General features: G+C 37.8%; 1 long non-coding RNA gene across 1 annotated transcript in view; it reads right to left on the minus strand.

Annotated features, from left to right (window-relative positions):
• Positions 1-12,979, minus strand: part of LOC308527107 — a 140,255-nt gene extending 127,276 nt beyond the window's left edge. Inside the window, exon 1 of the long non-coding RNA XR_013996596.1 lies at positions 12,533-12,979. This is a non-coding gene — a long non-coding RNA (uncharacterized lncRNA). The remainder of the gene's footprint in view (positions 1-12,532) is intronic.
• Between the last annotated feature and the right edge of the window lie 1,577 nt (positions 12,980-14,556).

The following is a 14,556-nucleotide window of genomic DNA, read 5'->3' on the forward strand; positions in this document are numbered from 1 at the left end:
CCTAAATGCCCATCATCAGATGAGTGGATTAAAAACCTGTGGTACATCTACACAATGGAATACTACTCCACTAGAAAAAACAAGGAACTTTTACCATTTACAACAGCATGGATGGAACTGGAGAGCATTATGCTAAGTGAAATAAGCCAGTCGGAGGAAGATAAATATCACATGATCTCACTCATATGCAGGATATAATGATCAACATAATTTGATGAACAAGAATAGATCCAGAGACAAATGGCAGGGGGGTGGGGGGGCGGGGGTTAGAGAGCAACCAAAGGACTTGTATGCATGCATATTAGCATAACCAATGGACACAGACACTGGAGCGGTGGGGGCTTGCCCGGGGTGGGAATGGATGGGGGGAAGGAGGTGTAGCAGGGGAAAAGGAGACATATGTAAAACTTGTGACAATAAATTTAAAAAAAATTCTGAGACACTAAAAAAAAAAACTAAACTAAACAAGAGGGACTACATAAAACTAAAAAACTTTTGCATGGCAAAGGAAACAGTCAACACAGACTGAAAAGAAAATCCACAGAATGGGAGAAAATATTTGCAAACTACATATGACTATATAATTATGGCCATGTTAATATCCATAATACATAAAGACCCCTACAATTCAATTCAACAGTAAGTAAACAAAATGATTTAAAAATGGGCAAAGGACTTGGATAGACCAAAATATACATATGGCCAAAAGTATATAAAAAGGTGCTCAGAATCATCAGGGAAATGCAAATCAAAACCACAATGAGATATCGTCTCACCTGTTAGAATGGCTATTATCCAAAATAAGTGAATAAACAGATAACAAGTGTTGGCAAGGATGTGAAGAAATCAGAATCCCTATGCATTGTTGGAGGAAAGGTAAAATGGTACAGCTACTAGGGGAATCAATATGGACGTTCCTTAAAATATTAAAAATAGAACTATTATAATCCAGCAATTCTACTTTTGGGTATATTCAATCCAAAAGAATTGAAAGCAGGGTCTCAGAGATATTTGCACCCCATGTTCATTGCAGCATTATTCGTATTAGCCAAGAAGTGGAAACAACCTAGATGTCTATCCACGAATGAATGGATAAATAAAGTGTGGCATATGAATACAATGAATATTCATCAGCCTTTAAAGAGAAGGAAATCCTGTTATATTCGACAACCCGAATGGACCTTGAGGACATTATGCTAAGTGAAATAAGCCTATCACAGAAGAACAAATACTGCATGATTTCCATTTACATGAGGTAGCTACAGTAGTCAAACCCATAGAAGCTCCAAGTGGAATGATGGCTGTCAGGGGGAATGAGTGTATAGTTTCAGTCATGCAAGATGAGAGTTCTAGATCTGCTGTACAACACTGTGCTTAGAGTTAACGATAATGTCCTGTACACTTAGAAATTTAAGAAGGTAAAAAAATGTATTGCCGTTCTGTTTATGTTTAGGAATGCATCTGTATGTACTTAGTAAAAGTGTAAAGACACCAAACACAGGATAGTTACCTCTGTACAGTAGAAAGGGGGACAGGCTGGTGGAAGGATACACATAATGTTTTAATAATCACATAACATTTTAAGTCCATAATCTTCCTTATGCTTTCTTCATATGCCTGGAGTATTCCATTATTTTAATTAGTAATTTTAAAGAAAGAAACAACTTGCCCCAATATCAATCATCTACTCTCTACCTTCTTTTTACCCCAATAAGCGGGGGGGGGGGCATTCATGTGGACAACAGATTATCATGATGTCATCACGTTTCGAAATAAGAACAAATTTCTTATTTGGTAGAAGCAAAAAAAGAAAATAGAGCTACAGAGTTCATTTCTCTTTTATATTCTTTCTTTTTTTAATGTTGTGATCTCAAAAGTATTTACAAGCTGGTAACTCCTTATAGTGTACCAGCAATGATCATTTTAAATTGGCTACTACATAGATAAAATCCTGTGTCATGTCTATAGCAATTCTAGTTCACTTTCTCCTGCTTAAGAAATTACCAGATTTCAAAGGAACAAGAGTAAGATTACATGGATAACTTTGCTTTTGTCAAGTTTCAAACATAGTGGCACCATAATTTGAATTAAGGCAATCTGACTGTGAACCAGGAACACACCTCAGAGAAAATTTCTAAAAGTAGGATTCAGAGTAAACAAGGATGCCTAGGATTGTTCTTTCTAAATTCCAAAATTTTCCAACACAAAAATATGCTAAAGGATAATTTTAATTAGGTAAAACACAATGTGCTGATGATTTTTGTATACAAATGCTAGCAAAATAAAAAGATGTCCTAGATAATTTAAATAAAACAACACATTGACATGAATCATTCACATAACTGACTTAAAACTGTTTCCCTAAATTAGAATAATTCCACTAGTGCCAACTTCACTCTGTTTAGCTCTGATCATCATCTCAAATTTCAAAGTATATTAAAATTACTTCCATGTCCCTACTTGACAGAAACCATGTCTTTCCATGTTCTCACCCAACCTTCTGCGCAGTGCATGACAATAAAACATCAGATAAAAGAATTCAGAAGCTGAAACAAAGGGGAAAAAAGTGTAGGGAGGGGCCAGGAAGAAAAAACTCAAAGATTTCCTAACTTACTAATTTAAGGTAAAAAGGTTTTGTACAGATCCAAGGCATCGAGAGCACAAACAATCCAATTTTTCTTTAACCAATATTAATCATTCAGGACTAGTACTAAGAAACTAAACTTTGGCCCTGGCCAGGTGGCTCAGTTGTCTGGAGTGCCATCCTGTACACCAAAGGTTGTGGGTTCGATTCCCTGTTAGGGGACATACCGAGGTTTCGGGTGTGGGCTTGAACCCGAGTCAGGCACATATGGGAGACAACCAATTGATGTTGATGTTTCTCTCTCTTTCTTTCTAAAATCAACAAACATATCCTTAGGTGAGAATTAAAAAACAACCATTAAATTTTGTGTTCTATAAGTGCTTGATATAAAAGATTTATAGACAGTTGTAAAGAAGGGGAAAAACAAAATTAAAAAATCAAAGTTCTCAAACACAGGCCAAAAACAAGGTTGTTTTACCTGGAATAAAATCTGCAGTGATCTATATTCAGCAAAAGCTTTACTATCTTAAAGGAATTTCAGTCACAAGCTCTTCCTTTTCACCCCTTTATGTTTCAAGTGCCTCTTTCCCTTGACACAGTCAAAACAACAACAACAACCTTTTTCTTTCACATTTTCCCAGCAACCCACTGGATCCTAACTTTTCAGGCGCATTGTAGAAGGAAATTCAGACCTCAATTCAGGTCAGCGACAGCGTAGGCACTCCCTCTTGTGGCACAAAAGGAAACTGCCGTCGCTGGCACTCCAGCCCAAGAAGCTATTTCTGAGTTTCACAGCACTGGAGCGGGTAGGTACTTCCTTGGCTTCAGCAACTTACTCCCTCAGGGTAGCTCAACCAAGAATACATTTAAAGCAGGATCAGACCCCGTATCTGACTGTCCTTTAGTGACTAAAGGGTAAGTCTGAAGCAGTAGGTAGAACCTATTTTTAACTCCTATTGTTTTGATGTAGTTTCAAAGCAACAGTTTAGGCAGTAATTTTGGTTTACATATTCATGATCATTAAAAACAAAACAGGAAAGTGAATAGTGGGCAAAACTTTCCATAAGAAAGAGGAGTTACTGTCCAAATTATTTTTCAATATTTTCAAAAAGTACCAGAAAAACAGGTTATTATTTTGTGTACCATGGATCACTTGTTACTAAAGTACTTCTTTCAAAAAGACAAGGCAGAAATAATTAGAATTTCCAAAACAGTAAATTGTCGCCTTCATTTATCCCCAAGCATATGTCATGCTTATGTCATAGCCCATACTTCATTTATTCCTGCAGGTATATATGTATTCTCCTCAGAATGACTGACAAATATGAGTGTTCCATAAGTCTTTGTTGAATAAAAAATTTGCACTGGGGAAAGGGGAAAAAAGAAAAAGTAGAATTTGGTTAAATAGCTGGTACCTTATTTGGGAAAAAATGGCTTGATGAATTTCAGTCAAGAAATTGGTTTCTGAAATAAATTTGTGTGTGTATTTGCATGAACTTGGGTAGAATCGTGAGCAAAATGTTCTAGGTGGTTGATTTTTTTCCCCATTAAAATTAAGTACTGTTAATTTTCTACCTGAAGATACTTGTTTTGACCTAAGAAAGTTAAATTCCATCTCCTATTTTATAGATGAGGACACACCAGAGCAAAGGCATGAAGTCACTAACCCCAGGAAGCATGACTCCTAGACGAGTGTGGAACACGGCCGGCCTGCGCCAGTTGGAAAGTGCCCCAGAAGGGTTACTTTCTCTTGGTTGCACTCTATGCCCAGATTCCCTGATGCCTTCACATATCCGGGGTTGGGGACAGGTGAGTGGACGCCCCAGGCCTAGAAGGATGTGTCTTTTTTGTCCCTCAAAGATACAAAGCTGTTTAGCTCTCCTCAACTTCCTCCCTGAAGAACTGAAAGGTGAAGGCAACCTACCACTACACATCTGAACTACTTTACACGGACAGAATATTAATATAAGAAACTACCCTTTCTTCCAGAAGGGAGTGTTAATAGCTATTAAACATAAAACCATCATCCTAAACCAATACGCATGTGCAAGGGAGATACAAAATTCTGGGAAACATGACTAATAAATATTCCTGTTGGTGGGGCATAAAACTGAAAGCAACAAATGAGCAAACAAGACAAACAAAATCTCATAGATACAGACAACAGTATGGTGGTTGCCAGAGGGAAGTAGGGCGGAGGGAAGGTAATGAAGGGTAAAGGGGGTCAAATATATGGTGACAGAAGGAGATGTGACTTAGGGTGGTGATCACACAATACAATATACACATGATATATTATAGGATTGTACACTTGAAACCTACATAATTTTATTAACCAATGTCACCCCAATAAATTTAACTTTTAAAAAATCCAGAGAACATTAATTCAACAGGTCTCATCAAAGTATTCCAAAGCAGTATGTTCAGCAAGTTATGTTAAAGATCATTTAAATTTTTTAGTGGCCATCCATTTTTAACAGCTTTATTGAAATATAATTTATATGCCATGAAAGTCAACTATTTAGGTGACTTTTAGTAAACTTACACAACTGCACAACTATTACCAAGAACACTTCTACCACTCCAACAGTTTCCTTGTACCTATTTACAGCCAATCTCTGCTCCCACCTCTGGCCCCAGGCACCACTGACCTGATCTGTGGTTCTGCCTTTTCTAAAATTTCATATAAAACAGTATCATGCAATATACAGTCTTTTGTTTCTGCTTCTCTCATATGGTATAATGTTTTTGAGGTTCATCCATGTTGTCATATGTATGAGTAGGATGAATTAGGACTTCATCTTTTTCGTGGCTGAGTATTATTCCATTGTGTGTTTTATTCATTCACCAGTTGATGAAGTTGGATTGCTTCTAGTTTTTATCTATTGTGAATAATGCTGCTGTGAACTTTTTTGTTTGTTGGTTTTTGAATGGGAACAATCTTTAAAATAACTTCATTAAGGTGTAATTGTTTTACAGTAAATTGCACATATTTAAAGTATACAATTAGACATGTGTATATACCCATGAAACTATCATGCATAACCAAGAAAATGAATATATATGTATCATCCCGTGTTTCATGTGCCCTCCTTGGAATCCTCTTCTTCATCCTCTCCTAAGCTATCAACCACTGATGTGCTCTCTGTCATTATATACTAGTTGGCATTTTCTAGAATCTCACCTAAATAGAATCAGACAGTGTGGTCCCTGGAGGGGCAGGGGATGGGGGAGGGAGGGAAGTCTGAGTTTTTCATGCAACATAATTACTTTGAGATTTACCCATGTTGTTGTAAATCTCAACATATTGATATATATATATCAATAGTCCACTCCTTTTCATTGCGCATATATATATATATATATATATATATATATACACATATATATATATATATATATATATATATATAGAAGGCTAATACGCAAAGTGTCCCCTTGGGAGTTCGGGAGACCAAGAGTTCGATCGCTCGCTATGATGTGTGCTGACCACCAGGGGGCGACACCAAACAAAGGAAGGCCCCAGCCGGCAGCCAGATCAGCCCTGATCTCCGACCAGGCCTAGGGACCCTACCTGTGCATGAATTTCCCGCACCAGGCCTCTAGTCACAAATAAAGCTGCTATGAACATTCTTTTTCTGGGCATATTCTGTTATCTTTTATTACAGCATATCTAGGAATGGAATTGCTTAAATATATGTTGAACTTTTAAAGAAACTGCAAAACTGTTTTCCAACATGGCTACATCATATTACATTCCTACCAGCAATGTGTGAGGATTCTGGTGTTTCCACATTCTTGCCAACAAACATATGGATTATAGTCTTTTTAATTATATCCATTAGAGTGAGTGTAAAGTAATATCTTATTATTGGCTTTAATTTGCATTTCCCAAATGACATGTTGAAACTCTTCCTGTGCTTATCTGCCATTCATGTGCCTTCTTCGGTAAAATGTCTATCCAAATCTTTTGCACATATTTAAATGGGGTTGCTCTCTTATGATTGAGTTTTTCTAGATAAAAATCCTTTATCAAACATATATTATATAAATATTATCTCCTAGTACCTGGCTTGACTTTTCTCTTTTTTAAAAAAACTGATTTTAGAGAGAGAGAGGAAGGGCAAGGGGGAGAGAGTAAAACATCAACCAGCTGCCTCCTGTAAGCACCCTGACTTGAGATCCTGTTTCTGTTCACGGGTGAAGCTCAACTGATCCACTGGCCTGGCCGACTTTTCACTTTAACAGGTGGTGTCTTCTGAAAACCAAAACTTTAATGTTGATTAAGTCTAATTTATCATTTTTTTGATACTTCACACTTTTTACATCCTATTACTAAATCTTTACCTCGCCAAAGAGACAAAGACTTCCTGCTTTCTTCACACTTGGGTCTATGACCCATTTTAGGTTCATTTGTGTGTGTGCTGTAAGGTAAAAGTAGAGGTCCATTTACCTCACACGGATTTTCACTGTTGCAGCCCTATTTGGTGCAAACAAAGAGCTTTTCCTATTAAATTACTTTAGTGAATGACCCCTTACTGGTACATATCTATTCCTGGATATTCTGTTCCATGGATCTGGTTGTCTATCCGCATGGAAGATACCATGCTGTTTTTACTACTGCAGCTCTATGGTACGTTTTGAAATCAGGTAGTTTAAGTCCTCCAACTTTATTCTTCTTTTTCAAAGTTATTTTGACTATTCTAGATATTCTGCATTTCCACTTAATTTTTAAAATCTGTTTGCCAATTGTACAAATATTCTTCTACAAAAATCCTTTCTGAAATTTTGACAATGACTTCATTGACTCTATAGCTCAATTTGGGGAAAGCTGCCGCATTAACAGTACTTACTATATTCCCCCTTATTTAGATATACTTTAACTTCTCTCAGAAAAAATGTTGTAGTTTTCAGTGTGGAGGACTTATAGTTCTGTTGTTAAATTTATTCCTAAGTATTCTGGTCTTTTTTATGTTAGTATGAATGGATATATATTCTTGACATTTCATATCAATGAAATCACATAATCAGACTTCTGTGATGGTCTTCTTTTACTGAGCATAATGTTTTCAAAGTCCATCCATGTGGTAGCACGTATCAGCACTTCATTCCTTTTCATTGCCAAACAGTATTCCATTACATGGATATTCCACATTTTATCCATCCACTCATCTGTTGATAAATCTCAATATCCCAAGGGTTGATGGTCATTTTAATAACTTGTTTGAACTTAAAGTATAGAATCTGTCTCTTTCATGACATATAGTCCCTGATGACTTTGCTGAGTTTTGAAAGTCAGATTTATAGTTTCTGACCCAGTTCCCTACATGTTACCTCTGTCTGCTTAGGTTCATGGTCAGCCAGAGATGTGAGCAGGGGTTGTGCCCAAACACTTTGTACTTGTAAGGGTTCCCAGCTTCACTGATGGAGTTGTTTGTGGATTTTTTGAAAGTTGCACCCAAGCTTTTTTCTTAAATCCTCACCCAAGGATATTTTTTCCATTGACTTTTAGAGAGAATGAAAGGGAGAGGGAAAGACAGAGAGAAACTTCGATGTGAGAGAGACACATCGATTGGTTGCCTCCCGCATGCCCCCGACCAGGGCCCATGCCCCTGACCAAGGCCGGGAGCCTGCAACCAAGGTACGCGCCCTGGACTGGAATCGAACCCAGAACCCTTCAGCCCACAGGCCAACACTCTATCCACTGAGCCAAACCGGCTAGGGTGCACCCAAGCTTTTGAGGGGCCTCCCTTGGCTTTCACTTGTTGTGTGATTGTCCCCCCTAGATATGCAAGGTTTAGCAGTTGCCACAGATGTGTGGAGAGCTCATCACAATGCTTCTACGGTTCTCTCATTTCCAGCTCGCTCCGTTCAATTTCTGCCTGGTGGCCCCAAAACAGGACTGCAAACGTGATTTATCAAAGCTGGAGGTTTTCCTTATCCATTGTAAACTGAGTATGCCAGTTTTAGCCAGCAAAGCTGTGGGGTTTTCACCCACAACCCCAGCCTCCACTACAAAGTCCCTCACTTCTGGTAAAAAGTGTAAGCTGACAAAACTGCAGTTCCTACCAACTGAGCTGGGATTAGGGGAACACTCTTCTACCCAAGCACCAGCATAATTATTATCTGCCTTCCCGGTGCCCAAAAATGATTGTTTTTGTCAATTTTGTCCAGTTTTATGCTTGTTTTATATCACTCATCATCTTCACATCATCTTTAATAGGAGTGACCTTGGCTACCCATTTTAAATTCTCTCTCAATTTCCCATAACAATCTCTTATGAAAATAAAGTATGACTATAGTTTCACTTCAAGTATCAAATATAGAAATGCTCTCAAGTTTGACATAAAATTTATCATCATAAGTTGAATATTTTCCATTAAGAGAGCGGCTATTCCACAGCGTTTCAGCAAACTAACACTAATGTGCCAAAATACTCAGATGTTCAGTAATTCTGAGGCTCCTAGGGGATAAACTGATTGATTGTTTGGATCTCCTCCATGGCTTTTAACCACAAAACTCTATGATGACCCAAATATGATCGACTCTGTGGTGTTGTTAACAAAGCTTGACATACACAAAAGGCAAATTCTTGGAAGACTCTATTAGTATTATGTATTGTAGTTATTTCTCAACCCAGATTTTGTTACATTCCATTTATCTCTAGTTATTACAAAAACTGTCACAATATCCTTAAGCCTAACTTGCTTTTAACACTATTACTTAATACGTATAGAATGCTTTATAGCTGAGGAAGCTCTTTCACCTACTATCCCATTTGATCCTCATAAAAGCCTCGTGTAGTAGGTAGAACACATATTATCCTCCCTTTTTACCGGTTGGAACGGAAATGCAGAGATTAAGTGTTCCACACAGCCAGGGAATCGGCTCGAAGACCCAGTTATCCTGGCAACGTTTTGTCTTGTGACCTTGAGCATGTCTCTGCCTCAATTTCTCCCAATGCTTCTGGCAACTTCCTTTAAGGAAAGGAAAATAAATTACCCCCATACACTAGTTTTCTCAGCTCTTCCAGTTGAGGTGAAATAGTTTAACATTTGCTTCCTTAAAGTTTTTATCAGAATGTGAATACAGACCCTGAGCAAGAAGAACTGAAGCCAACTTTCGTAACAACTACAAAAGCAACTTTTAACGCAATCAATGCCAACCTACCCACACATACACACACACATTCTTTACAAAACACAATTCTACGAAGTCCTCTTAGGAGGGAAACACTAACCCTTCCCACATAGGTCTTAAGGGTCACAAATGTGGTGGGTCATTTCAGAAGATCTTCAGATCTTTCTAATACATGCCAGTGAGAAAATATGGGTTAATTTCTCTCGTTGAAAAAACTGAAACCAAAATTTCCTTGACCCCTCATGACTCCACAGTTCCTGAAAAGAGAGTCTGTATGTTCACCCTCTTCTGTTCATTTCCTTCCATTCTCCCTTGAATCTTTCTACTCAGGCTTCTGTCTCCGCCACTTCACTGAAACCCCTGTCCAGGTCACTGGTAACCTCCTCGCTGCTAAATCCAATGATCCATTTTCAACTCCCATCTTACCTAACCTACCAGCAGCATTTGACAAGGCTGAGTATTCCTGCTTCTCTGAAACACTGTGTTTCCTTGGTGACTACAATATCCCAATTCTCACCCAGGGCCCGTTCCTCAGTCACCTTTGTCAAATCTCCCCATCTCCGAATGTTGCAGTGGCCCCTGGCTCTCCTTTTTTCTATCTACTCTCATTCCGTTGGTGATCTCAAATCTTACCAGAGTTTTAAATGCTAATGACGTTGACTTCTATCTCACTGAATTCCTTGACCTTCCCACTTAAGATGTCTGAAGAGGCATCCCAAATTTAATGTGCCCCAAACTGAGCTCCTGGTGCTACTTCAAATCTATTGCTCCCACAATCCTCCCCAATTCAATAAAAGGCACTCCATTCTTCAGTTGTTCAGGCCAAAAGCGGAGTCAACAGTGACACAACTCTTTCTCATCCCATATGTAATTTCACAACAGCCTCTACCTAGAATTCCATCACTTCCTTGGGTTATGGCCTCAGGAACCACCACCTCTCAACTGGGTCACTGCAGCAGCCCTAACTGGGCCTCTCTGCTGCATTCTTGCAATCTCCCAGCCTCACCTCAGAGTATCAGAATCACAGCAGCACCAACAGAAAACCATCTCACTTCTCTTCTCAAACCCCACCAATTTCCTTTCATCTCACTCAAAGCCAAAATCCTTACAATAACCACGGCTCTCCTTTCCTTTCTTCTTCTCTACCCATCACTCACGGCAACCAATCACAAGCCTCCTTCTACCATCCCAACCAGACGGACACAAGCCTGCCTCAAGATCTTTGCGTTTGCCATTTCCTCTGCCTAGAACACTCTTCCCTAAATATCTATAAGGCTCTCTCACTCTCACCTTTTTCAAGTCTTTACTCAAATATGACCTTTTCAGTGAGGCCTTCCCTGAGTACCCTATATATAACTGAACTTCTCTCTTATATTTTCTGCAGAAAAACTTATTGCCTTCTAATAGATTATATATCTCACTTATTTACTTATTTTTAGTCTCTCCAATAGGATGTCAACTCCATAAAAACAGAGAGTTTTGTTTACTTTGTTCACTATTGAATCCCAGTGCCTAAAATACTGTCTGCCACATCGTAGGTACTCAGTAAATATTTGATGAATCAAAGAATCCTTTCTTAAAACAATGCAGATTTATAGTAATTGACCCATACGCAGAGGAGAAGGTTTAAGGCCTACAGAATGCTGAGTAATGAAGGACTAAGAATGTTGATTATATATGATGATACAGACCAGTTCTGTCCATTAGAAATATAATGTAAGCCTCAAGTATTTTTAAACTGTCTACCAGTCACATAAAAAAATAAAATTAATTTTAATGTTTTATTTAATCCCATATATCCAAAATATTATTCCTTTAATATGTGATTCACATAAAAATTATGAATAAAGTATTAGTCCTTTTCTACAGACTGTCTCTGAAATGTCGTATTTTATGCACAGCACATCTCACTTGGGACTAGCCACATATCAAATGTCAACAGCTACATGTGGCCAGTGACTGCCCTACTGGACAGCACAGATATAGGCCAAAATCAAGTAACCTTGTTGTGGGAACCATCTTCTGTATCTATTGTTTTTAAACTTAGCACTCCCAAACAAGATCCTGGTACAGCCTCATGGTTTCCTAGTTTTGTCCGAACAGTTTCGAAGGGTATAACAAGAGTAATAATCACGTCCATCCTGAGAAACAATTTATATCAAGACAACTGGTTCAATTCTTTAGATTTCATAAAGATGTTTTGATTATAAAGAATGAATGTTCTTCTTCCCTAGTGTCTTCAATTCAGAAACAAAGCTAAATAAGAGAGTCTGTAATCTTATCTACATTAGCGGGGAGGGGCGGGGGGGGGGGGGCGATCATTATTTCCAAATAGAACTATTAAAATTCAATTTCTACTAAAAAAAAACACACAGTATTTATTTAAAGTTAACCCAAATACATTCTGTGTTAAATTATTTTTTTGTATAGAGAGTTGCATTTAAAAAATTCAGAACAGTTGCCTTACCAATAATTTTGCATTTCATTATATAAAAGTAAAATAAAGCACTAAGGAGAATGCTTTTAGATTTTCATATATGCATTTAAATTCTCACTATGTCTCTTGATAGCTGAAGTATTATGTGTGGAAATGTTTTCATTAATTTTTTTAATCATTAGGGGATTTCTTCCGGGATCCCATTACATATAAATATTTACTTATTGGAATTATAATACTTGCCATCATTATTCAACAACAAAAATTTAAAGAACCCAATTAAAATGCATAATATTTTAAACTTTTAAAGTTATGAAAATTTTACTTTTTTTAAAAAAGCTGTAAAGCAAAGCACAGCAGCATCTACTTACTCAGCCATTCGGGGTGTTGTCTATCATCTCCCGAAAACTGGCAGGTTAAGCTTAGGTCAGCCAGGCGCAGACACTCCAGATGGTAAGATGGCCTGCCTTTTCCAACTCTGAAGAGCATTAATAAATGCCTGTGTGAGAAAGAAAACTGGGATTACAACCAAGACAGAATGCTCCCGAGTAGACTGTCTAGACAGGGAATGACTTCTGTTTCTTCTATTCTTTTTTTCTTTCTTCTTCTTCCTTTTTTTTTTTTTTTGAGTTCTCAGAACAAGTTAATTCATGACCCTGGAGTTGTGGGTGATCTGAGATAGCAGTACTTGGTATTAAAACTGCCCTTCTGCTTTAAGAAATCTCTTCGGGGAAAAGCCTAAATAAGCACAATAAATTATGCATCTGGTTCTAAAACTTGACCACTTTTTTACCAGTCTGACCCTCAACTGGTAGAGATCCTCTATCCATATAATTTTTCATGCAATCTAAGACACTTTTGAAAGTGGAAAAGGGAACTTTTGAAATATTTATTAACCAATAAACTATTATTACATTTACTTTATTTTAAAAAATGAAAATAATGTACATCCACTACATCAATGCAAAAATCTTAAGGTTTCTTTATAGTATATGAACATTTAAAACATACACAGATTAATTATTCTTGGTACATATTCATGTACTCTACTGTTTTCTTATTAGATTCTATCTCTAATATTGTGTCACTAGTAGTTTTTCTGGACAAAAAGATTAATATGGTCTTACTATTTTTAATTTTTCACAAAGTTACCACAATTTTTGGTAAATAATCTTTTCATCTTTTTGTTAAATAATCTGAAATCACTGATAGTTTCATCTGACTCTTCTGTATTGGTATTATTTTTAACAAGAAAATACTCTTCACAGCTGCTGAGAAACCTGGTAAACTCAAAGCCAATTCTGCTAAAAGAAGGATATTCTCAATTCTATCTTTTTTTCATAGAAAAACTATTTCAGTCTACATGTTTCCACAGATACTATCATTTGCCTAAGTTGGTATTCTTTTTTCTCCACTGTTGACCCCACTGATCCATTGACCATGACACAGCAACACAGATAGTTTTTTTTTCCCCCAGTGCAAATCGAATCATGTCATTTCCTACATTAAAACGTTTCAATGGCTTCCCATTGTTCCTAGGATATAATCTAAAATCTTCATGGCCAAGAAAGCTCTGCTAGACCTGGCTCCTGCCTACCCCTTAGGCCACACTGGCCACCTCTGAAATCCTCACAAGCACCAGTTGTCCCCTGCCCCAGAGCTTCTGCATGTTCTATTCCCTCTACATGGAACATCCTTCCTCTCAATCATGGCCACCATTTATAGCTCGGAGGCCTCCTAATGCTGCCAGTCTAAATCACACCATGGTATTCTTTCTCTGAAAAATACTCTGTACTTTTCCTGCTAAGCTTTAATCTCAGTCTATATTTACTTACTGGTATTTTTAGAAAGCGTAACACCATCAGACAATAAAAGCTTCATGAGAGCCTGGCGGGCATGGTTCAGTGGTTGAGCATCAACCTTTGAACCAGGAGGTCACGGTTCAATTCCGGTCAAGGGCACATGCCCAGGTTGCGGGCTCGATCCCCAGTGTGGGGTGCGCAGGAGGCAGTCGATCAATGATTCTCTCTCATCACTGATGTTTCTACCTCTCTCTCCCTCTCCCTTTCTCTCTGAAATCAATAAAAATATATTTAAAAGCTTCATGAAGAGTGTAGAGATCATTCCTATTTAATTCGTCCCTTAATCATCATTCTCTACCCAGAACTTACTTCAGACCTTGGCACCTCGTGAACCATTAATAACTATTTGGTAAACAAATGAATGAAAGACTGGGGAGGAGAGGGCGGAAAACAAGGGACAAATCCCGTTATTTCAGTCACCTTGGTATCTACGACCCAACACCCCACAGTCCTTATCCAACTACATCATCGGTTTATCCTCTACACTGGATGGTTCTCATCAGCACGTAAACTGTGTACTTCCTCCCAACCAT

This window comes from Myotis nattereri (assembly GCF_964212035.1).
Source record: "Myotis nattereri genome assembly, chromosome: 11".
Lineage (NCBI taxonomy): Eukaryota > Metazoa > Chordata > Mammalia > Chiroptera > Vespertilionidae > Myotis > Myotis nattereri.